The following is a 24,358-nucleotide window of genomic DNA, read 5'->3' on the forward strand; positions in this document are numbered from 1 at the left end:
AGCAGTGAACGCCCCCCCAAGTTATTGGTGTATATATTGGTGGTACGGGGCTGGTATAATATTAGTGCCCCCATGTGGTCCGAATGTGTAGCTACGGAGCCACACACAAGTCTCCTGACACGCATTTGCAAATCAGCACACGCATTTGCGAGTCGTCCGCGGCAGGACTGTAGCAAACGTCACCTGTAAGAAAAGGTCCCGTTTTTACAGGTCGCCCATCTACGGATTTTTGTCCGCATTTAACCATGTGTATGTGCCAACAAGTCATTGTACACATTTGCTGATATTTGTCATATATCTGTGACTTCAATCATGCATTGTAGATTGTTGTGACACATTTGTGACTGTGGTTATAGTTTCAGATTCTTGTTACGTATTTTTGGATTGAAGTATTTGCCACAATAAAGACAACATGTATAAAATGCAAAATTTTGAAAGGAATTCTCGCTTACGGCCATACTACCCTGAGAACGCCCGATCTCGTCCGATCTCGGAAGCTAAGCAGGGTCGGGCCTGGTTAGTACTTGGATGGGAGACCGCCTGGGAATACCAGGTGCTGTAAGCTTTTGCACCGCAAAAATAAAAAAAACTTTTGACAAATGTAAGCAAGTATGCGAGCTGCTTTTTTATAAATTTCCACATATTCGCCTGAGAGGCTGAGAGCACAAAATGCCAACATTCAGCGTCCCCTGCCTTTGGGTGTTGCTACAGTCTCGCCGTGGACGACTCGCAAATGCGTGTGGCAATTTGCAAATGCGTGTCTGGAGACTTGAGTGTGGCTCCGGAGCTCCACATTAAGACCAAAAGGGGACTCTCGTAGTCTACAGGTGTAGCAGACAGATGACCCGATGCAGTCCGGTTGGGTTGGTGCAGTGAGTGTTTACTAAATAAAAAGTTAATGAATCAATTTAAAAAAATGGTGTTTACTGAATGCAATAAAGGGAAGTATAGTTAATGTGGCAATTAGCAGGTGTGGAGAAGCTTCATTCATTTTTTTTAGCTTCACTGGTTATATCATTGGTTCTTATTTTATTAGTTCCACTTTATTCTTCCATTTATTCCAATTTAATTTAAATAATGTCAAATAAATGGTACATGACCATGGGTGGATAGCAGTGAACGCCCCCCCAAGTTATTGGTGTATATATTGGTGGTACGGGGCTGGTATAATATTAGTGCCCCCATGTGGTCCGAATGTGTAGCTACGGAGCCACACACAAGTCTCCTGACACGCATTTGCAAATCAGCACACGCATTTGCGAGTCGTCCGCGGCAGGACTGTAGCAAACGTCACCTGTAAGAAAAGGTCCCGTTTTTACAAGTCGCCCATCTACGGATTTTTGTCCGCATTTAACCATGTGTATGTGCCAACAAATCATTGTACACATTTGCTGATATTTGTCATATATCTGTGACTTCAATCATGCATTGTAGATTGTTGTGACACATTTGTGACTGTGGTTATAGTTTCAGATTCTTGTTACGTGTTTTTGGATTGAAGTATTTGCCACAATAAAGACAACATGTATAAAATGCAAAATTTTGAAAGGAATTCTCGCTTACGGCCATACTACCCTGAGAACGCCCAGGTGTGGTTGGTTGAGTGATTGCAGGTGTGCCTGATTGTCACTCTGCGTGAGTGTGCAGAGGTGACAGTCAGAGCTCTATGCTCCTGGCTTATGTCTTTTTTTGTGGCAAATCTTGGTTAATCTTTTCTGAATTTTTGGGAGTTTTTGTTTAGCTTTTTTTTCTCCTCCCAGCCTCCGTGCTGTGGAGGGGGGTTTCTTTTGTTTCTTCTCCCCATCCCCCCCCCTTCTTTCTCCCGGATCCAGGTTCAATGGACTCATTAGGACAAACCATGGAGCAGTCATTGAATCGAGTGCCTGATGGCATGCTGGCGGCGACCAAGAGACAAGGTTTGAACAGCGATGAAATGGTGAGCAATGTTGTGACTGAGAGCATAATTTTTGATAAAGACCTCACGGTATTTCTGGACATAGACAATGGTGATGAGATCACTCCTTTATGGTTAATTAGGGGAATTAAGGAAGTGTGTGGGCAGATTAAGGCCTGTCGGAGGATTTCCTCTGACAAATTTGAAATAACAGTTAGCTCTATTCAAGCGAAGAAGAAGCTACTTGATGGCTTCCGGATGGGCGCGGCGCGGATACATGGTCGGGAGATAACAACCGACGAAATGGTCGTATCCTTTCTACACCTGCCGGCATTTATTGAAGACTCCGAAATATATGATAAACTTCAGTCCTGGGGCGTATCGGCGACCTCCAATGTACGGAGGAAAATGTGGCCGGGCACCGATGTAGCTGACGGGACCCGCTTTGTTAAAGTAAGATTTACTGACACTGTAAAATCTTTACCATATTCTGCTCGCTTCATCACTGCCTCAGGGCCTGAATATTTCAGGGTGATCCATGATCGACAGGTCAAAGTGTGTAGAGGTTGCCTGTCCCCGGAACATGTGTACAGGGATTGTCCGGAATTCTTGTGCCGGAAATGTGGCAAGCAGGGGCATTATGCCAGAGAATGTAATGAGACTCACCTTCGTCGTTGTGGTGTGTGCAGACAATACCCTGTCCTTTGTGTTTGTGGCGAGGATATTTCTGTGGCCGCACCGATAGAAATGGAAGACAGTCCCACTATCGCAAAGCCGGTTGTCCGCCTGCCAGAAACAAACCTTTCAAAAGCTCACCTGTTTGAGAATAGTGAGATGAGCTCTGATACAGTGCTGTGTGGGACAAGGGTGCCTGTAGTGGAGGGAGTTATAGGTCAAAATCCTAGCTCTACTCACGAACGAGGCGGGGGGGGGTGCGCATCGCCCTACCCCTGATCCCATGTCGACCGGGGCCGAACCTTTGAAGGGGGTGAGTGTTGGGCAGATTCCACTCTCTGCCCCTGAGAGGGGGGGGACAACTATGGAAAGTTGTATCCCTAGGCCGGGGAAGAAACAACATCCAGAAAGGATCAGCAGTATCAATTTTTCCCTGCCGACCTCCCTAAATGCCTCGTGCACCGGCGATACGGGAGAGAGCGAGATATCTGCGGTGGGGAGGAATGTTGGTCAGCCTGAAGGCTCATCATTGCCCCAAATAATGCCGCAATGCCACATGGCAGAAGCCCCCTTACCGGTCGACAAGTGTCATGACGATTGTAAATTGTCTGATGACAAAATGGAACACAGCACAGCGGAACCCAAAAAGAGGCAATCTGAAGGCTTGAGAAAAGGAAGATCGAAGAAGTCTAAGTGATAAGCCTCTTCCCCTCCTATCTTTATAATGACTGTTCTCCTTGTGTCAGCTAATGCCTGCGGGCTGCGGAGCAACCTCAAAATTGACAACATTTTACATAACACAAAGTGGGATGTTCTTTGTCTGCAAGAGACCTGGTGGAGCCAAGAGCATGTTGACAAGATTCGTCGCATGGTACGTGGCTCTGTACATGTAGCCCTCGGCTCCCCCAGGTCTTGTGGCGTAGCAATCCTGTCTAGGACCTGTGCACTGAGCCACCCCAACCTGGTGCATGCTGATCCGGGGGGCAGATTTATAGTGGTAGACTTTAATGGCTCATTGCCTCTCCGACTCATCAACCTCCATGCACCAAACCTGGAGCTAAAAAGACGAGACTTTTTCTTACATGTGTTTTCTTTTGTCAACAATAGAACAATCATGACTGGCGACTTCAATGTCGCCCGGAGTAAATTGGACATTAGTGTCAACAACACCTACAAAAATGATGTCAGCAGAAATTGTCTACTGAACTTGATCAACAACAACAATATGTTAGAAATCTGGAGAACCCTAAACCTCAGGGGGAGGGCTTTCTCGCGCAAACAAATAGTACTGGGCACGCTTAAACAATCGCGCATTGACTTGTGCTTAGCGTCTGCTTCCCTTGCGCAGAGACTGGACAATCCCAAGTACACATGGTCTGGACAGAGTGATCACGCGCTACTGTCGTTTGATCTATGTCTATACAAAAGCAGGCGGACCGGTGGTCTCTGGGTCTTCAATAATTCGCTTCTAGAAGATGAGAGCTTTATTTCAAAAGTAAACTATTTTCTTGATGGGATAAAGGAGGAGTCTAAGTATGTAGACAGGATCACAGACTGGTGGGAAAGTGTCAAACTACGTTTAAAAAAATTGTCAATTAATCATTGTAGAGCTAAGTCTTGGGTGGAAAAATTAGAGGAGAACACTGTGAGAGACCAATTGCTGAAAATAACTCTATCTGCGGCGATAACACGTGGGCCTGTGGACCCGTTATTTTTCTCGCTGCAACATAAACTCGAGCTGCTTGAAGCAAAGAAGTGTAGAGGGGCAGCCCTGAGGGCCAAAGCTCAAAATGCTGTAGAGGGCGAGCGATCAACAGCGTACTTTTTGGGACTGGAAAAAAATAAACAAGGAAAAGCATATATATCTAAATTGTGGTCTCACAAATCTCACGCGATGGTCACGGACATTGATGACATTTTAGAAGAGGTCGAATTTTTCTATACTGATCTCTTCAAATTCCGACAACCGCTGACAGATCATGCCACCGAGGCCATAGCCGCCTTAAACCGTGTACTGAGTGTGGACGATAAAGACATGTGCGACAACTCAATGTCCGAATTCGAAATCACAAAGGCAATCCAAGATCTAAATAATAAAAAAAGCCCAGGTTGCGATGGTCTAACGGCTGAGTTCTTTAAGGCTTTTATGAAAAAGCTGTCACCTATCTTGCTCAATTTGTTTCATCACATGGAAAAAAAAGATCTGGTCCCTTCATCATTTTGCGAAGGTACCGTTACGTTAATACACAAGAAAGGTGCGTCTGAACAATTGAGCAACTATAGACCGATTAGTCTTTTGAACACTGACTATAAAATCTTAGCCAAAGTTTTAGCAGCTCGTCTCAAAAAAGTAATAGGTACCATCATCTCCGAAACGCAGTCATATAGCATTCCGACAAGGGATATTTCAGACACTATTTTAAGTATAAAGTATTTAACTAAACACATGGCTGCCTCGTGCGGAATTCATGTCAGCCTCGATTTCGAAAAAGCCTTTGATAGGGTGGAGCACTCTTTTTTATGGAAGGTGCTTGACAAATTTGGATTTGGGTCTTCCTTTACCAATTGGATAAAACGTCTGTATGCAAACGCAGCCAGTAAAATCAAAGTGAACGGACTACTGACAGGACCTGTTAAATTGGGAAGGTCAGTGAGACAGGGGTGCCCCCTGTCCTCACTACTCTTTAGCCTTGTTGTAGAACCACTTGCGGCCCTCCTCAAACAAAATAACAGCATAAAAGGCATTTGGACACCAAGTGGACGCGAAGTTAAGATTCTACAGTATGCGGACGATTACAAACCTGTTTGTCAGAGACGTGGAGAGTCTAAGTGGAGCTCTCAACGAGCTCAACATTTTCTGCCAAGCCTCGGGTGCAAAAGTCAATTTTGATAAGTCCACCATGGCCGTTTTTGGTACCACCAGCGCTGTGCCAAAGACCTGGGGTTTTAAAGAGGCCACACTCAGCCAAAAAATCCTTGGTGTTTGGATTGGGGAGAACACTTCTCGTTGTGATGAACAGCAATGGGAAACAGTTTTACCACAAGTAAAATCCACTTTAGATATGTGGAAATTCAGGAATTTAACTCTGAAAGGGAAAATATTGGTCATCAATAACCTGTGTATTTCAAAATTAATTCACTCACTGACTGTCACTCATATGTCCGCAAATGTTTTAAATAGATTAAATTGAACTTTTAATTATTTCATGTGGAAGAGGGAAAGAGGTTTCATTGGGCACTATACCTTGATCGGTGATGTCCAAGCAGGTGGCTTAAATTTGACAGACATTGGCACAAAAAAGGCTGCACTACGCTTGAAGCTGCTCAGAAAGTTTTTAAATCCTGCCTTCTCAGCTCCCTGGAAGGATTTTCTTCTGCCAATTTTAGAGGGTCTAGGCTGCTACGGCGTCTTCAATCTCTGCCAGATGTTGCCTCGCACGATGTTCCCCCCTCTGGACCCCTTCGAAAAAGAAATCTTAGAGGCGTGGTGGGCATTGCGGCCATGGGTTAGGACAGAGCCAATGTCACTCCATCAACTGCAGAACATTCCACTTAGGTTCAATCCCGATCTCCTGGGCGGTGAGCCAGGGAGTGGGGAAAGGATGTTAAGTGGGGTTTTAGATAGTGCACACATCAGAACAATGGGTGATTTATTAGACCAGAAAGGGAATTTTAACATTGAACGCATTCGCACCTTGTTTCGCTTCCACAAAGTTCCCTTTCGAAGGGCCACTGTGTTGCGCTCAGTGGGAAAAATCAGAGACTCCGTGCATTGCCACTGGGGGCACCTTCTGGGGCGGATGTCACAGAGTGAAGACACCACCACGAAGTCAGATTTAAATTATGTGCTGACCTTTGGGGCTCGACCGACTAGACTGGCAGAGTGCACAACAAAACTACTCTATCATGTGTTGCTAACCAAAATACTGAAAAAGCCAACAGCAGAAAACGCGTGGCGTCAGGCATACCCCACCCTGGCTCCCTCGTCCATCTGGGCTGACATGTTTAACTGGTGTACTCCACCCAAGGTAAGTAACACTGATTTTAAAATAAGACACAGGATAATCTTTCCATGTACAACGCTGCATGCTTTTCTACCAAGTGCCTATGACAGGACATGTCCAGTGTGCGGAGAGGAACCGGAGGATTTTCACCATCTCATTCTCCAATGCCGAGTCGTGCGACATTTCAGATCCAGACTAGAAGATCTCATTGCCAGGAGGCTGGGGGTGAAACTCCCCTCGCCGGTAGTCGGTGGTGGCGGTGACCAGAATTCCTGGCTTCTCCTGTTCGGTATCATCCCTTCACCATGGAAAGGCCTAAATGTCAAAGCCCTCAAGCTGCTCTTGGCCATAGCACGTCATTCCATCGTCATCACAAGAAACATCCACCTGCATGAAAAAAGGAAAGGCGATCACTGGTCCATCTTCAAATCGTTGGTCATCTCCCATCTCACCCATCTTCAGGAACATCGACCCCAACGTTTTCAAGACGACTTGGCAGTAAACAACGGACTAGTAACTTTCTCTGCTGACAACAGTCTGGACTTTCATTTTTAAAATGCATCCTTGGTTACGACTGTCTATCGTTGGACATCCCTACTGATGTTTGTTCACGAATGTTTGGATCTTGAGTCAAACCTCTATTTGTACAGATGTTTTTATTACAATAATAAAAAAAAAAAAAAAAAAAAAAAAAAAGAACGCCCGATCTCGTCCGATCTCGGAAGCTAAGCAGGGTCGGGCCTGGTTAGTACTTGGATGGGAGACCGCCTGGGAATACCAGGTGCTGTAAGCTTTTGCACCGCAAAAATAAAAAAAACTTTTGACAAATGTAAGCAAGTATGCGAGCTGCTTTTTTATAAATTCCCACATATTCGCCTGACAGGCTGAGAGCACAAAATGCCAACATTCAGCGTCCCCTGCCTTTGGGTGTTGCTACAGTCTCGCCGTGGACGACTCGCAAATGCGTGTGGCAATTTGCAAATGCGTGTCTGGAGACTTGAGTGTGGCTCCGGAGCTCCACATTAAGACCAAAAGGGGACTCTCGTAGTCTACAGGTGTAGCAGACAGATGACCCGATGCAGTCCGGTTGGGTTGGTGCAGTGAGTGTTTACTAAATAAAAAGTTAATGAATCAATTTTAAAAAATGGTGTTTACTGAATGCAATAAAGGGAAGTATAGTTAATGTGGCAATTAGCAGGTGTGGAGAAGCTTCATTCATTTTTTTTAGCTTCACTGGTTATATCATTGGTTCTTATTTTATTAGTTCCACTTTATTCTTCCATTTATTCCAATTTAATTTAAATAATGTCAAATAAATGGTACATGACCATGGGTGGATAGCAGTGAACGCCCCCCCAAGTTATTGGTGTATATATTGGTGGTACGGGGCTGGTATAATATTAGTGCCCCCATGTGGTCCGAATGTGTAGCTACGGAGCCACACACAAGTCTCCTGACACGCATTTGCAAATCAGCACACGCATTTGCGAGTCGTCCGCGGCAGGACTGTAGCAAACGTCACCTGTAAGAAAAGGTCCCGTTTTTACAGGTCGCCCATCTACGGATTTTTGTCCGCATTTAACCATGTGTATGTGCCAACAAATCATTGTACACATTTGCTGATATTTGTCATATATCTGTGACTTCAATCATGCATTGTAGATTGTTGTGACACATTTGTGACTGTGGTTATAGTTTCAGATTCTTGTTACGTATTTTTGGATTGAAGTATTTGCCACAATAAAGACAACATGTATAAAATGCAAAATTTTGAAAGGAATTCTCGCTTACGGCCATACTACCCTGAGAACGCCCGATCTCGTCCGATCTCGGAAGCTAAGCAGGGTCGGGCCTGGTTAGTACTTGGATGGGAGACCGCCTGGGAATACCAGGTGCTGTAAGCTTTTGCACCGCAAAAAATAAATAAATAAAAAAAACTTTGACAAATCTAAGCAAGTATGCGAGCTGCTTTTTTATAAATTTCCACATATTCGCCTGACAGGCTGAGAGCACAAATTGCCAACATTCAGCGTCCCCTGCCTTTGGGTGTTGCTACAGTCTCGCCGTGGACGACTCGCAAATGCGTGTGGCAATTTGCAAATGCGTGTCTGGAGACTTGACTGTGGCTCCGGAGCCACACATTAAGACCAAAAGGGTACCCTCGGAGTCTACAGGTGTAGCAGACATATGACCCGATGCAGTCCGGTTGGGTTGGTGCAGTGAGTGTTTACTAAATAAAAAGTTAATGAATCAATTTTAAAAAATGGCGTTTACTGAATGCAATAAAGGGAAGTATAGTTAATGTGGCAATTAGCAGTTGTGGAGAAGCTTCATTCATTTTTTTTAGCTTCACTGGTTATATCATTGGTTCTTATTTTATTAGTTCCACTTTATTCTTCCATTTATTCCAATTTAATTTAAATAATGTCAAATAAATGGTACATGACCATGGGTGGATAGCAGTGAACGCCCCCCCAAGTTATTGGTGTATATATTGGTGGTACGGGGCTGGTATAATATTAGTGCCCCCATGTGGTCCGAATGTGTAGCTACGGAGCCACACACAAGTCTCCTGACACGCATTTGCAAATCAGCACACGCATTTGCGAGTCGTCCGCGGCAGGACTGTAGCAAACGTCACCTGTAAGAAAAGGTCCCGTTTTTACAGGTCGCCCATCTACGGATTTTTGTCCGCATTTAACCATGTGTATGTGCCAACAAGTCATTGTACACATTTGCTGATATTTGTCATATATCTGTGACTTCAATCATGCATTGTAGATTGTTGTGACACATTTGTGACTGTGGTTATAGTTTCAGATTCTTGTTACGTATTTTTGGATTGAAGTATTTGCCACAATAAAGACAACATGTATAAAATGCAAAATTTTGAAAGGAATTCTCGCTTACGGCCATACTACCCTGAGAACGCCCGATCTCGTCCGATCTCGGAAGCTAAGCAGGGTCGGGCCTGGTTAGTACTTGGATGGGAGACCGCCTGGGAATACCAGGTGCTGTAAGCTTTTGCACCGCAAAAATAAAAAAAACTTTTGACAAATGTAAGCAAGTATGCGAGCTGCTTTTTTATAAATTTCCACATATTCGCCTGAGAGGCTGAGAGCACAAAATGCCAACATTCAGCGTCCCCTGCCTTTGGGTGTTGCTACAGTCTCGCCGTGGACGACTCGCAAATGCGTGTGGCAATTTGCAAATGCGTGTCTGGAGACTTGAGTGTGGCTCCGGAGCTCCACATTAAGACCAAAAGGGGACTCTCGTAGTCTACAGGTGTAGCAGACAGATGACCCGATGCAGTCCGGTTGGGTTGGTGCAGTGAGTGTTTACTAAATAAAAAGTTAATGAATCAATTTAAAAAAATGGTGTTTACTGAATGCAATAAAGGGAAGTATAGTTAATGTGGCAATTAGCAGGTGTGGAGAAGCTTCATTCATTTTTTTTAGCTTCACTGGTTATATCATTGGTTCTTATTTTATTAGTTCCACTTTATTCTTCCATTTATTCCAATTTAATTTAAATAATGTCAAATAAATGGTACATGACCATGGGTGGATAGCAGTGAACGCCCCCCCAAGTTATTGGTGTATATATTGGTGGTACGGGGCTGGTATAATATTAGTGCCCCCATGTGGTCCGAATGTGTAGCTACGGAGCCACACACAAGTCTCCTGACACGCATTTGCAAATCAGCACACGCATTTGCGAGTCGTCCGCGGCAGGACTGTAGCAAACGTCACCTGTAAGAAAAGGTCCCGTTTTTACAGGTCGCCCATCTACGGATTTTTGTCCGCATTTAACCATGTGTATGTGCCAACAAATCATTGTACACATTTGCTGATATTTGTCATATATCTGTGACTTCAATCATGCATTGTAGATTGTTGTGACACATTTGTGACTGTGGTTATAGTTTCAGATTCTTGTTACGTATTTTTGGATTGAAGTATTTGCCACAAAAAAGACAACATGTATAAAATGCAAAATTTTGAAAGGAATTCTCGCTTACGGCCATACTACCCTGAGAACGCCCAGGTGTGGTTGGTTTAGTGATTGCAGGTGTGCCTGATTGTCACTCTGCGTGAGTGTGCAGAGGTGACAGTCAGAGCTCTATGCTCCTGGCTTATGTCTTTTTTTGTGGCAAATCTTGGTTAATCTTTTCTGAATTTTTGGGAGTTTTTGTTTAGCTTTTTTTTTCCTCCTCCCAGCCTCCGTGCTGTGGAGGGGGGTTTCTTTTGTTTCTTCTCCCCATCCCCCCCCTTCTTTCCCCCGGATCCAGGTTCAATGGACTCATTAGGACAAACCATGGAGCAGTCATTGAATCGAGTGCCTGATGGCATGCTGGCGGCGACCAAGAGACAAGGTTTGAACAGCGATGGAATGGTGAGCAATGTTGTGACTGAGAGCATAATTTTTGATAAAGACCTCACGGTATTTCTGGACATAGACAATGGTGATGAGATCACTCCTTTATGGTTAATTAGGGGAATTAAGGAAGTGTGTGGGCAGATTAAGGCCTGTCGGAGGATTTCCTCTGACAAATTTGAAATAACAGTTAGCTCTATTCAAGCGAAGAAGAAGCTACTTGATGGCTTCCGGATGGGCGCGGCGCGGATACATGGTCGGGAGATAACAACCGACGAAATGGTCGTATCCTTTCTACACCTGCCGGCATTTATTGAAGACTCCGAAATATATGATAAACTTCAGTCCTGGGGCGTATCGGCGACCTCCAATGTACGGAGGAAAATGTGGCCGGGCACCGATGTAGCTGACGGGACCCGCTTTGTTAAAGTAAGATTTACTGACACTGTAAAATCTTTACCATATTCTGCTCGCTTCATCACTGCCTCAGGGCCTGAATATTTCAGGGTGATCCATGATCGACAGGTCAAAGTGTGTAGAGGTTGCCTGTCCCCGGAACATGTGTACAGGGATTGTCCGGAATTCTTGTGCCGGAAATGTGGCAAGCAGGGGCATTATGCCAGAGAATGTAATGAGACTCACCTTCGTCGTTGTGGTGTGTGCAGACAATACCCTGTCCTTTGTGTTTGTGGCGAGGATATTTCTGTGGCCGCACCGATAGAAATGGAAGACAGTCCCACTATCGCAAAGCCGGTTGTCCGCCTGCCAGAAACAAACCTTTCAAAAGCTCACCTGTTTGAGAATAGTGAGATGAGCTCTGATACAGTGCTGTGTGGGACAAGGGTGCCTGTAGTGGAGGGAGTTATAGGTCAAAATCCTAGCTCTACTCACGAACGAGGCGGGGGGGGTGCGCATCGCCCTACCCCTGATCCCATGTCGACCGGGGCCGAACCTTTGAAGGGGGTGAGTGTTGGGCAGATTCCACTCTCTGCCCCTGAGAGGGGGGGGACAACTATGGAAAGTTGTATCCCTAGGCCGGGGAAGAAACAACATCCAGAAAGGATCAGCAGTATCAATTTTTCCCTGCCGACCTCCCTAAATGCCTCGTGCACCGGCGATACGGGAGAGAGCGAGATATCTGCGGTGGGGAGGAATGTTGGTCAGCCTGAAGGCTCATCATTGCCCCAAATAATGCCGCAATGCCACATGGCAGAAGCCCCCTTACCGGTCGACAAGTGTCATGACGATTGTAAATTGTCTGATGACAAAATGGAACACAGCACAGCGGAACCCAAAAAGAGGCAATCTGAAGGCTTGAGAAAAGGAAGATCGAAGAAGTCTAAGTGATAAGCCTCTTCCCCTCCTATCTTTATAATGACTGTTCTCCTTGTGTCAGCTAATGCCTGCGGGCTGCGGAGCAACCTCAAAATTGACAACATTTTACATAACACAAAGTGGGATGTTCTTTGTCTGCAAGAGACCTGGTGGAGCCAAGAGCATGTTGACAAGATTCGTCGCATGGTACGTGGCTCTGTACATGTAGCCCTCGGCTCCCCCAGGTCTTGTGGCGTAGCAATCCTGTCTAGGACCTGTGCACTGAGCCACCCCAACCTGGTGCATGCTGATCCGGGGGGCAGATTTATAGTGGTAGACTTTAATGGCTCATTGCCTCTCCGACTCATCAACCTCCATGCACCAAACCTGGAGCTAAAAAGACGAGACTTTTTCTTACATGTGTTTTCTTTTGTCAACAATAGAACAATCATGACTGGCGACTTCAATGTCGCCCGGAGTAAATTGGACATTAGTGTCAACAACACCTACAAAAATGATGTCAGCAGAAATTGTCTACTGAACTTGATCAACAACAACAATATGTTAGAAATCTGGAGAACCCTAAACCTCAGGGGGAGGGCTTTCTCGCGCAAACAAATAGTACTGGGCACGCTTAAACAATCGCGCATTGACTTGTGCTTAGCGTCTGCTTCCCTTGCGCAGAGACTGGACAATCCCAAGTACACATGGTCTGGACAGAGTGATCACGCGCTACTGTCGTTTGATCTATGTCTATACAAAAGCAGGCGGACCGGTGGTCTCTGGGTCTTCAATAATTCGCTTCTAGAAGATGAGAGCTTTATTTCAAAAGTAAACTATTTTCTTGATGGGATAAAGGAGGAGTCTAAGTATGTAGACAGGATCACAGACTGGTGGGAAAGTGTCAAACTACGTTTAAAAAAATTGTCAATTAATCATTGTAGAGCTAAGTCTTGGGTGGAAAAATTAGAGGAGAACACTGTGAGAGACCAATTGCTGAAAATAACTCTATCTGCGGCGATAACACGTGGGCCTGTGGACCCGTTATTTTTCTCGCTGCAACATAAACTCGAGCTGCTTGAAGCAAAGAAGTGTAGAGGGGCAGCCCTGAGGGCCAAAGCTCAAAATGCTGTAGAGGGCGAGCGATCAACAGCGTACTTTTTGGGACTGGAAAAAAATAAACAAGGAAAAGCATATATATCTAAATTGTGGTCTCACAAATCTCACGCGATGGTCACGGACATTGATGACATTTTAGAAGAGGTCGAATTTTTCTATACTGATCTCTTCAAATTCCGACAACCGCTGACAGATCATGCCACCGAGGCCATAGCCGCCTTAAACCGTGTACTGAGTGTGGACGATAAAGACATGTGCGACAACTCAATGTCCGAATTCGAAATCACAAAGGCAATCCAAGATCTAAATAATAAAAAAAGCCCAGGTTGCGATGGTCTAACGGCTGAGTTCTTTAAGGCTTTTATGAAAAAGCTGTCACCTATCTTGCTCAATTTGTTTCATCACATGGAAAAAAAAGATCTGGTCCCTTCATCATTTTGCGAAGGTACCGTTACGTTAATACACAAGAAAGGTGCGTCTGAACAATTGAGCAACTATAGACCGATTAGTCTTTTGAACACTGACTATAAAATCTTAGCCAAAGTTTTAGCAGCTCGTCTCAAAAAAGTAATAGGTACCATCATCTCCGAAACGCAGTCATATAGCATTCCGACAAGGGATATTTCAGACACTATTTTAAGTATAAAGTATTTAACTAAACACATGGCTGCCTCGTGCGGAATTCATGTCAGCCTCGATTTCGAAAAAGCCTTTGATAGGGTGGAGCACTCTTTTTTTATGGAAGGTGCTTGACAAATTTGGATTTGGGTCTTCCTTTACCAATTGGATAAAACGTCTGTATGCAAACGCAGCCAGTAAAATCAAAGTGAACGGACTACTGACAGGACCTGTTAAATTGGGAAGGTCAGTGAGACAGGGGTGCCCCCTGTCCTCACTACTCTTTAGCCTTGTTGTAGAACCACTTGCGGCCCTCCTCAAACAAAATAACAGCATAAAAGGCATTTGGACACCAAGTGGACGCGAAGTTAAGATTCTACAGTATGCGGACGATTACAAACCTGTTTGTCAGAGACGTGGAGAGTCTAAGTGGAGCTCTCAACGAGCTCAACATTTTCTGCCAAGCCTCGGGTGCAAAAGTCAATTTTGATAAGTCCACCATGGCCGTTTTTGGTACCACCAGCGCTGTGCCAAAGACCTGGGGTTTTAAAGAGGCCACACTCAGCCAAAAAATCCTTGGTGTTTGGATTGGGGAGAACACTTCTCGTTGTGATGAACAGCAATGGGAAACAGTTTTACCACAAGTAAAATCCACTTTAGATATGTGGAAATTCAGGAATTTAACTCTGAAAGGGAAAATATTGGTCATCAATAACCTGTGTATTTCAAAATTAATTCACTCACTGACTGTCACTCATATGTCCGCAAATGTTTTAAATAGATTAAATTTAACTTTTAATTATTTCATGTGGAAGAGGGAAAGAGGTTTCATTGGGCACTATACCTTGATCGGTGATGTCCAAGCAGGTGGCTTAAATTTGACAGACATTGGCACAAAAAAGGCTGCACTACGCTTGAAGCTGCTCAGAAAGTTTTTAAATCCTGCCTTCTCAGCTCCCTGGAAGGATTTTCTTCTGCCAATTTTAGAGGGTCTAGGCTGCTACGGCGTCTTCAATCTCTGCCAGATGTTGCCTCGCACGATGTTCCCCCCTCTGGACCCCTTCGAAAAAGAAATCTTAGAGGCGTGGTGGGCATTGCGGCCATGGGTTAGGACAGAGCCAATGTCACTCCATCAACTGCAGAACATTCCACTTAGGTTCAATCCCGATCTCCTGGGCGGTGAGCCAGGGAGTGGGGAAAGGATGTTAAGTGGGGTTTTAGATAGTGCACACATCAGAACAATGGGTGATTTATTAGACCAGAAAGGGAATTTTAACATTGAACGCATTCGCACCTTGTTTCGCTTCCACAAAGTTCCCTTTCGAAGGGCCACTGTGTTGCGCTCAGTGGGAAAAATCAGAGACTCCGTGCATTGCCACTGGGGGCACCTTCTGGGGCGGATGTCACAGAGTGAAGACACCACCACGAAGTCAGATTTAAATTATGTGCTGACCTTTGGGGCTCGACCGACTAGACTGGCAGAGTGCACAACAAAACTACTCTATCATGTGTTGCTAACCAAAATACTGAAAAAGCCAACAGCAGAAAACGCGTGGCGTCAGGCATACCCTACCCTGGCTCCCTCGTCCATCTGGGCTGACATGTTTAACTGGTGTACTCCACCCAAGGTAAGTAACACTGATTTTAAAATAAGACACAGGATAATCTTTCCATGTACAACGCTGCATGCTTTTCTACCAAGTGCCTATGACGGGACATGTCCAGTGTGCGGAGAGGAACCGGAGGATTTTCACCATCTCATTCTCCAATGCCGAGTCGTGCGACATTTCAGATCCAGACTAGAAGATCTCATTGCCAGGAGGCTGGGGGTGAAACTCCCCTCGCCGGTAGTCGGTGGTGGCGGTGACCAGAATTCCTGGCTTCTCCTGTTCGGTATCATCCCTTCACCATGGAAAGGCCTAAATGTCAAAGCCCTCAAGCTGCTCTTGGCCATAGCACGTCATTCCATCGTCATCACAAGAAACATCCACCTGCATGAAAAAAGGAAAGGCGATCACTGGTCCATCTTCAAATCGTTGGTCATCTCCCATCTCACCCATCTTCAGGAACATCGACCCCAACGTTTTCAAGACGACTTGGCAGTAAACAACGGACTAGTAACTTTCTCTGCTGACAACAGTCTGGACTTTCATTTTTAAAATGCATCCTTGGTTACGACTGTCTATCGTTGGACATCCCTACTGATGTTTGTTCACGAATGTTTGGATCTTGAGTCAAACCTCTATTTGTACAGATGTTTTTATTACAATAATAAAAAAAAAAATAAAAAAAAAAAAAAAGAACGCCCGATCTCGTCCGATCTCTGAAGCTAAGCAGGGTCGGGCCTGGTTAGTACTTGGATGGGAGACCGCCTGGGAATACCAGGTGCTGTAAGCTTTTGCAGCGCAAAAATAAAAAAAACTTTTGACAAATGTAAGCAAGTATGCGAGCTGCTTTTTTATAAATTCCCACATATTCGCCTGACAGGCTGAGAGCACAAAATGCCAACATTCAGCGTCCCCTGCCTTTGGGTGTTGCTACAGTCTCGCCGTGGACGACTCGCAAATGCGTGTGGCAATTTGCAAATGCGTGTCTGGAGACTTGAGTGTGGCTCCGGAGCTCCACATTAAGACCAAAAGGGGACTCTCGTAGTCTACAGGTGTAGCAGACAGATGACCCGATGCAGTCCGGTTGGGTTGGTGCAGTGAGTGTTTACTAAATAAAAAGTTAATGAATCAATTTTAAAAAATGGTGTTTACTGAATGCAATAAAGGGAAGTATAGTTAATGTGGCAATTAGCAGGTGTGGAGAAGCTTCATTCATTTTTTTTAGCTTCACTGGTTATATCATTGGTTCTTATTTTATTAGTTCCACTTTATTCTTCTATTTATTCCAATTTAATTTAAATAATGTCAAATAAATGGTACATGACCATGGGTGGATAGCAGTGAACGCCCCCCCAAGTTATTGGTGTATATATTGGTGGTACGGGGCTGGTATAATATTAGTGCCCCCATGTGGTCCGAATGTGTAGCTACGGAGCCACACACAAGTCTCCTGACACGCATTTGCAAATCAGCACACGCATTTGCAAATCAGCACACGCATTTGCGAGTCGTCCGCGGCAGGACTGTAGCAAACGTCACCTGTAAGAAAAGGTCCCGTTTTTACAGGTCGCCCATCTACGGATTTTTGTCCGCATTTAACCATGTGTATGTGCCAACAAATCATTGTACACATTTGCTGATATTTGTCATATATCTGTGACTTCAATCATGCATTGTAGATTGTTGTGACACATTTGTGACTGTGGTTATAGTTTCAGATTCTTGTTACGTATTTTTGGATTGAAGTATTTGCCACAATAAAGACAACATGTATAAAATGCAAAATTTTGAAAGGAATTCTCGCTTACGGCCATACTACCCTGAGAACGCCCGATCTCGTCCGATCTCGGAAGCTAAGCAGGGTCGGGCCTGGTTAGTACTTGGATGGGAGACCGCCTGGGAATACCAGGTGCTGTAAGCTTTTGCACCGCAAAAATAAAAAAAACTTTTGACAAATGTAAGCAAGTATGCGAGCTGCTTTTTTATAAATTTCCACATATTCGCCTGACAGGCTGAGAGCACAAAATGCCAACATTCAGCGTCCCCTGCCTTTGGGTGTTGCTACAGTCTCGCCGTGGACGACTCGCAAATGCGTGTGGCAATTTGCAAATGCGTGTCTGGAGACTTGAGTGTGGCTCCGGAGCTCCACATTAAGACCAAAAGGGGACTCTCGTAGTCTACAGGTGTAGCAGACAGATGACCCGATGCAGTCCGGTTGGGTTGGTGCAGTGAGTGTTTACTAAATAAAAAGTTAATGAATCAATTTTAAAAAATGGTGTTTACTGAATGCAATAAAGGGAAGTATAGTTAATGTGGCAATTAGCAGGTGTGGAGAAGCTTCATTCATTTTTTTTTAGCTTCACTGGTTATATCATTGGTTCTTATTTTATTAGTTCCACTTTATTCTTCCATTTATTCCAATTTAATTTAAATAATGTCAAATAAATGGTACATGACCATGGGTGGATAGCAGTGAACGCCCCCCCAAGTTATTGGTGTATATATTGGTGGTACGGGGCTGGTATAATATTAGTGCCCCCATGTGGTCCGAATGTGTAGCTACGGAGCCACACACAAGTCTCCTGACACGCATTTGCAAATCAGCACACGCATTTGCGAGTCGTCCGCGGCAGGACTGTAGCAAACGTCACCTGTAAGAAAAGGTCCCGTTTTTACAGGTCGCCCATCTACGGATTTTTGTCCGCATTTAACCATGTGTATGTGCCAACAAATCATTGTACACATTTGCTGATATTTGTCATATATCTGTGACTTCAATCATGCATTGTAGATTGTTGTGACACATTTGTGACTGTGGTTATAGTTTCAGATTCTTGTTACGTATTTTTGGATTGAAGTATTTGCCACAATAAAGACAACATGTATAAAATGCAAAATTTTGAAAGGAATTCTCGCTTACGGCCATACTACCCTGAGAACGCCCGATCTCGTCCGATCTCGGAAGCTAAGCAGGGTCGGCCCTGGTTAGTACTTGGATGGGAGACCGCCTGGGAATACCAGGTGCTGTAAGCTTTTGCACCGCAAAAATAAAAAAAACTTTTGACAAATGTAAGCAAGTATGCGAGCTGCTTTTTTATAAATTTCCACATATTCGCCTGAGAGGCTGAGAGCACAAAATGCCAACATTCAGCGTCCCCTGCCTTTGGGTGTTGCTACAGTCTCGCCGTGGACGACTCGCAAATGCGTGTGGCAATTTGCAAATGCGTGTCTGGAGACTTGAGTGTGGCTCCGGAGCTCCACATTAAGACCAAAAGGGGACTCTCGTAGTCTACAGGTGTAGCAGACAGATGACCCGATGCAGTCCGGTTGGGTTGGTGCAGTGAGTGTTTACTAAATAAAAAGTTAATGAATCAATTTAAAAAAATGGTGTTTACTGAATGCAATAAAGGGAAGTATAGTTAATGTGGCAATTAGCAGGTGTGGAGAAGCTTCATTCATTTTTTTTAGCTTCACTGGTTATATCATTGGTTCTTATTTTATTAGTTCCACTTTATTCTTCCATTTATTCCAATTTAATTTAAATAATGTCAAATAAATGGTACATGACCATGGGTGGATAGCAGTGAACGCCCCCCCAAGTTATTGGTGTATATATTGGTGGTACGGGGCTGGTATAATATTAGTGCCCCCATGTGGTCCGAATGTGTAGCTACGGAGCCACACACAAGTCTCCTGACACGCATTTGCAAATCAGCACACGCATTTGCGAGTCGTCCGCGGCAGGACTGTAGCAAACGTCACCTGTAAGAAAAGGTCCCGTTTTTACAGGTCGCCCATCTACGGATTTTTGTCCGCATTTAACCATGTGTATGTGCCAACAAATCATTGTACACATTTGCTGATATTTGTCATATATCTGTGACTTCAATCATGCATTGTAGATTGTTGTGACACATTTGTGACTGTGGTTATAGTTTCAGATTCTTGTTACGTATTTTTGGATTGAAGTATTTGCCACAATAAAGACAACATGTATAAAATGCAAAATTTTGAAAGGAATTCTCGCTTACAGCCATACTACCCTGAGAACGCCCGATCTCGTCCGATCTCGGAAGCTAAGCAGGGTCGGGCCTGGTTAGTACTTGGATGGGAGACCGCCTGGGAATACCAGGTGCTGTAAGCTTTTGCACCGCAAAAATAAAAAAAACTTTTGACAAATGTAAGCAAGTATGCGAGCTGCTTTTTTATAAATTTCCACATATTCGCCTGACAGGCTGAGAGCACAAAATGCCAACATTCAGCGTCCCCTGCCTTTGGGTGTTGCTACAGTCTCGCCGTGGACGACTCGCAAATGCGTGTGGCAATTTGCAAATGCGTGTCTGGAGACTTGAGTGTGGCTCCGGAGCTCCACATTAAGACCAAAAGGGGACTCTCGTAGTCTACAGGTGTAGCAGACAGATGACCCGATGCAGTCCGGTTGGGTTGGTGCAGTGAGTGTTTACTAAATAAAAAGTTAATGAATCAATTTAAAAAAATGGTGTTTACTGAATGCAATAAAGGGAAGTATAGTTAATGTGGCAATTAGCAGGTGTGGAGAAGCTTCATTCATTTTTTTTAGCTTCACTGGTTATATCATTGGTTCTTATTTTATTAGTTCCACTTTATTCTTCCATTTATTCCAATTTAATTTAAATAATGTCAAATAAATGGTACATGACCATGGGTGGATAGCAGTGAACGCCCCCCCAAGTTATTGGTGTATATATTGGTGGTACGGGGCTGGTATAATATTAGTGCCCCCATGTGGTCCGAATGTGTAGCTACGGAGCCACACACAAGTCTCCTGACACGCATTTGCAAATCAGCACACGCATTTGCGAGTCGTCCGCGGCAGGACTGTAGCAAACGTCACCTGTAAGAAAAGGTCCCGTTTTTACAGGTCGCCCATCTACGGATTTTTGTCCGCATTTAACCATGTGTATGTGCCAACAAATCATTGTACACATTTGCTGATATTTGTCATATATCTGTGACTTCAATCATGCATTGTAGATTGTTGTGACACATTTGTGACTGTGGTTATAGTTTCAGATTCTTGTTACGTATTTTTGGATTGAAGTATTTGCCACAATAAAGACAACATGTATAAAATGCAAAATTTTGAAAGGAATTCTCGCTTACAGCCATACTACCCTGAGAACGCCCGATCTCGTCCGATCTCGGAAGCTAAGCAGGGTCGGGCCTGGTTAGTACTTGGATGGGAGACCGCCTGGGAATACCAGGTGCTGTAAGCTTTTGCACCGCAAAAATAAAAAAAACTTTTGACAAATGTAAGCAAGTATGCGAGCTGCTTTTTTATAAATTTCCACATATTCGCCTGACAGGCTGAGAGCACAAAATGCCAACATTCAGCGTCCCCTGCCTTTGGGTGTTGCTACAGTCTCGCCGTGGACGACTCGCAAATGCGTGTGGCAATTTGCAAATGCGTGTCTGGAGACTTGAGTGTGGCTCCGGAGCTCCACATTAAGACCAAAAGGGGACTCTCGTAGTCTACAGGTGTAGCAGACAGATGACCCGATGCAGTCCGGTTGGGTTGGTGCAGTGAGTGTTTACTAAATAAAAAGTTAATGAATCAATTTAAAAAAATGGTGTTTACTGAATGCAATAAAGGGAAGTATAGTTAATGTGGCAATTAGCAGGTGTGGAGAAGCTTCATTCATTTTTTTTAGCTTCACTGGTTATATCATTGGTTCTTATTTTATTAGTTCCACTTTATTCTTCCATTTATTCCAATTTAATTTAAATAATGTCAAATAAATGGTACATGACCATGGGTGGATAGCAGTGAACGCCCCCCCCAAGTTATTGGTGTATATATTGGTGGTACGGGGCTGGTATAATATTAGTGCCCCCATGTGGTCCGAATGTGTAGCTACGGAGCCACACACAAGTCTCCTGACACGCATTTGCAAATCAGCACACGCATTTGCGAGTCGTCCGCGGCAGGACTGTAGCAAACGTCACCTGTAAGAAAAGGTCCCGTTTTTACAGGTCGCCCATCTACGGATTTTTGTCCGCATTTAACCATGTGTATGTGCCAACAAATCATTGTACACATTTGCTGATATTTGTCATATATCTGTGACTTCAATCATGCATTGTAGATTGTTGTGACACATTTGTGACTGTGGTTATAGTTTCAGATTCTTGTTACGTATTTTTGGATTGAAGTATTTGCCACAAAAAAGACAACATGTATAAAATGCAAAATTTTGAAAGGAATTCTCGCTTACGGCCATACTACCCTGAGAACGCCCAGGTGTGGTTGGTTTAGTGATTGCAGGTGTGCCTGATTGTCACTCTGCGTGAGTGTGCAGAGGTGACAGTCAGAGCTCTATGCTCCTGGCTTATGTCTTTTTTTGTGGCAAATCTTGGTTAATCTTTTCTGAATTTTTGGGAGTTTTTGTTTAGCTTTTTTTTTCCTCCTCCCAGCCTCCGTGCTGTGGAGGGGGGTTTCTTTTGTTTCTTCTCCCCATCCCCCCCCTTCTTTCCCCCGGATCCAGGTTCAATGGACTCATTAGGACAAACCATGGAGCAGTCATTGAATCGAGTGCCTGATGGCATGCTGGCGGCGACCAAGAGACAAGGTTTGAACAGCGATGGAATGGTGAGCAATGTTGTGACTGAGAGCATAATTTTTGATAAAGACCTCACGGTATTTCTGGACATAGACAATGGTGATGAGATCACTCCTTTATGGTTAATTAGGGGAATTAAGGAAGTGTGTGGGCAGATTAAGGCCTGTCGGAGGATTTCCTCTGACAAATTTGAAATAACAGTTAGCTCTATTCAAGCGAAGAAGAAGCTACTTGATGGCTTCCGGATGGGCGCGGCGCGGATACATGGTCGGGAGATAACAACCGACGAAATGGTCGTATCCTTTCTACACCTGCCGGCATATATTGAAGACTCCGAAATATATGATAAACTTCAGTCCTGGGGCGTATCGGCGACCTCCAATGTACGGAGGAAAATGTGGCCGGGCACCGATGTAGCTGACGGGACCCGCTTTGTTAAAGTAAGATTTACTGACACTGTAAAATCTTTACCATATTCTGCTCGCTTCATCACTGCCTCAGGGCCTGAATATTTCAGGGTGATCCATGATCGACAGGTCAAAGTGTGTAGAGGTTGCCTGTCCCCGGAACATGTGTACAGGGATTGTCCGGAATTCTTGTGCCGGAAATGTGGCAAGCAGGGGCATTATGCCAGAGAATGTAATGAGACTCACCTTCGTCGTTGTGGTGTGTGCAGACAATACCCTGTCCTTTGTGTTTGTGGCGAGGATATTTCTGTGGCCGCACCGATAGAAATGGAAGACAGTCCCCCTATCGCAAAGCCGGTTGTCCGCCTGCCAGAAACAAACCTTTCAAAAGCTCACCTGTTTGAGAATAGTGAGATGAGCTCTGATACAGTGCTGTGTGGGACAAGGGTGCCTGTAGTGGAGGGAGTTATAGGTCAAAATCCTAGCTCTACTCACGAACGAGGCGGGGGGGGTGCGCATCGCCCTACCCCTGATCCCATGTCGACCGGGGCCGAACCTTTGAAGGGGGTGAGTGTTGGGCAGATTCCACTCTCTGCCCCTGAGAGGGGGGGGACAACTATGGAAAGTTGTATCCCTAGGCCGGGGAAGAAACAACATCCAGAAAGGATCAGCAGTATCAATTTTTCCCTGCCGACCTCCCTAAATGCCTCGTGCACCGGCGATACGGGAGAGAGCGAGATATCTGCGGTGGGGAGGAATGTTGGTCAGCCTGAAGGCTTATCATTGCCCCAAATGTGGCCGCAATGCCACATGGCAGAAGCCCCCTTACCGGTCGACAAGTGTCATGACAGTTGTAAATTGTCTGATGACAAAATGGAACACAGCACAGCGGAACTCAAAAAGAGGCAATCTGAAGGCTTGAGAAAAGGAAGATCGAAGAAGTCTAAGTGATAAGCCTCTTCCCCTCCTATCTTTAAAATGACTGTACTCCTTGTGTCAGCTAATGCCTGCGGGCTGCGGAGCAACCTCAAAATTGACAACATTTTACATAACACAAAGTGGGATGTTCTTTGTCTGCAAGAGACCTGGTGGAGCCAAGAGCATGTTGACAAGATTCGTCGCATGGTACGTGGCTCTGTACATGTAGCCCTCGGCTCCCCCAGGTCTTGTGGCGTAGCAATCCTGTCTAAGACCTGTGCACTGGGCCACCCCAACCTGGTGCATGCTGATCCGGGGGGCAGATTTATAGTGGTAGACTTTAATGGCTCATTGCCTCTCCGACTCATCAACCTCCATGCACCAAACCTGGAGCTAAAAAGACGAGACTTTTTCTTACATGTGTTTTCTTTTGTCAACAATAGAACAATCATGACTGGCGACTTCAATGTCGCCCTGAGTAAATTGGATATTAGTGTCAACAACACCTACAAAAATGATGTCAGCAGAAATTGTCTACTGAACTTGATCAACAACAACAATATGTTAGAAATCTGGAGAACCCTAAACCTCAGGGGGAGGGCTTTCTCGCGCAAACAAATAGTACTGGGCACGCTTAAGCAATCGCGCATTGATTTGTGCTTAGCGTCTGCTTCCTTTGCGCAGAGACTGGACAATCCCAAGTACACATGGTCTGGACAGAGTGATCACGCGCTACTGTCGTTTGATCTATGTCTATACAAAAGCAGGCGGACCGGTGGTCTCTGGGTCTTCAATAATTCGCTTCTAGAAGATGAGAGCTTTATTT

General features: G+C 44.7%; 7 non-coding genes across 7 annotated transcripts; all 7 read left to right on the top strand.

Annotated features, from left to right (window-relative positions):
• Window positions 1–446: 446 nt before the first annotated feature.
• Window positions 447–565, top strand: LOC148315510 (5S ribosomal RNA). The gene has a single exon (XR_015841047.1). It is a non-coding gene; the product is annotated as a 5S ribosomal RNA (ribosomal RNA).
• Window positions 566–8,358: 7,793 nt separating this feature from the next.
• On the top strand, window positions 8,359–8,477 carry LOC148315511 (5S ribosomal RNA). The gene has a single exon (XR_015841049.1). It is a non-coding gene; the product is annotated as a 5S ribosomal RNA (ribosomal RNA).
• A 1,000-nt stretch (window positions 8,478–9,477) lies between these two features.
• Window positions 9,478–9,596, top strand: LOC148315512 (5S ribosomal RNA). The gene has a single exon (XR_015841050.1). It is a non-coding gene; the product is annotated as a 5S ribosomal RNA (ribosomal RNA).
• Window positions 9,597–17,410: 7,814 nt separating this feature from the next.
• LOC148315513 (5S ribosomal RNA) lies at window positions 17,411–17,529 on the top strand. The gene has a single exon (XR_015841051.1). It is a non-coding gene; the product is annotated as a 5S ribosomal RNA (ribosomal RNA).
• Window positions 17,530–18,522: 993 nt separating this feature from the next.
• LOC148315514 (5S ribosomal RNA) lies at window positions 18,523–18,641 on the top strand. The gene has a single exon (XR_015841154.1). It is a non-coding gene; the product is annotated as a 5S ribosomal RNA (ribosomal RNA).
• Window positions 18,642–19,633: 992 nt separating this feature from the next.
• LOC148315515 (5S ribosomal RNA) lies at window positions 19,634–19,752 on the top strand. Its single transcript, XR_015841073.1, has one exon. It is a non-coding gene; the product is annotated as a 5S ribosomal RNA (ribosomal RNA).
• A 992-nt stretch (window positions 19,753–20,744) lies between these two features.
• Window positions 20,745–20,863, top strand: LOC148315516 (5S ribosomal RNA). The gene has a single exon (XR_015841074.1). It is a non-coding gene; the product is annotated as a 5S ribosomal RNA (ribosomal RNA).
• The last annotated feature ends 3,495 nt before the right edge of the window (window positions 20,864–24,358 follow it).

The sequence above is a fragment of the Idiotropiscis lumnitzeri genome, unplaced genomic scaffold (genome assembly GCF_059441095.1).
Source record: "Idiotropiscis lumnitzeri isolate Australia: NSW breed Sydney's pygmy pipehorse unplaced genomic scaffold, RoL_Ilum_1.0 HiC_scaffold_114, whole genome shotgun sequence".
In the NCBI taxonomy this organism is placed as follows: domain Eukaryota; kingdom Metazoa; phylum Chordata; class Actinopteri; order Syngnathiformes; family Syngnathidae; genus Idiotropiscis; species Idiotropiscis lumnitzeri.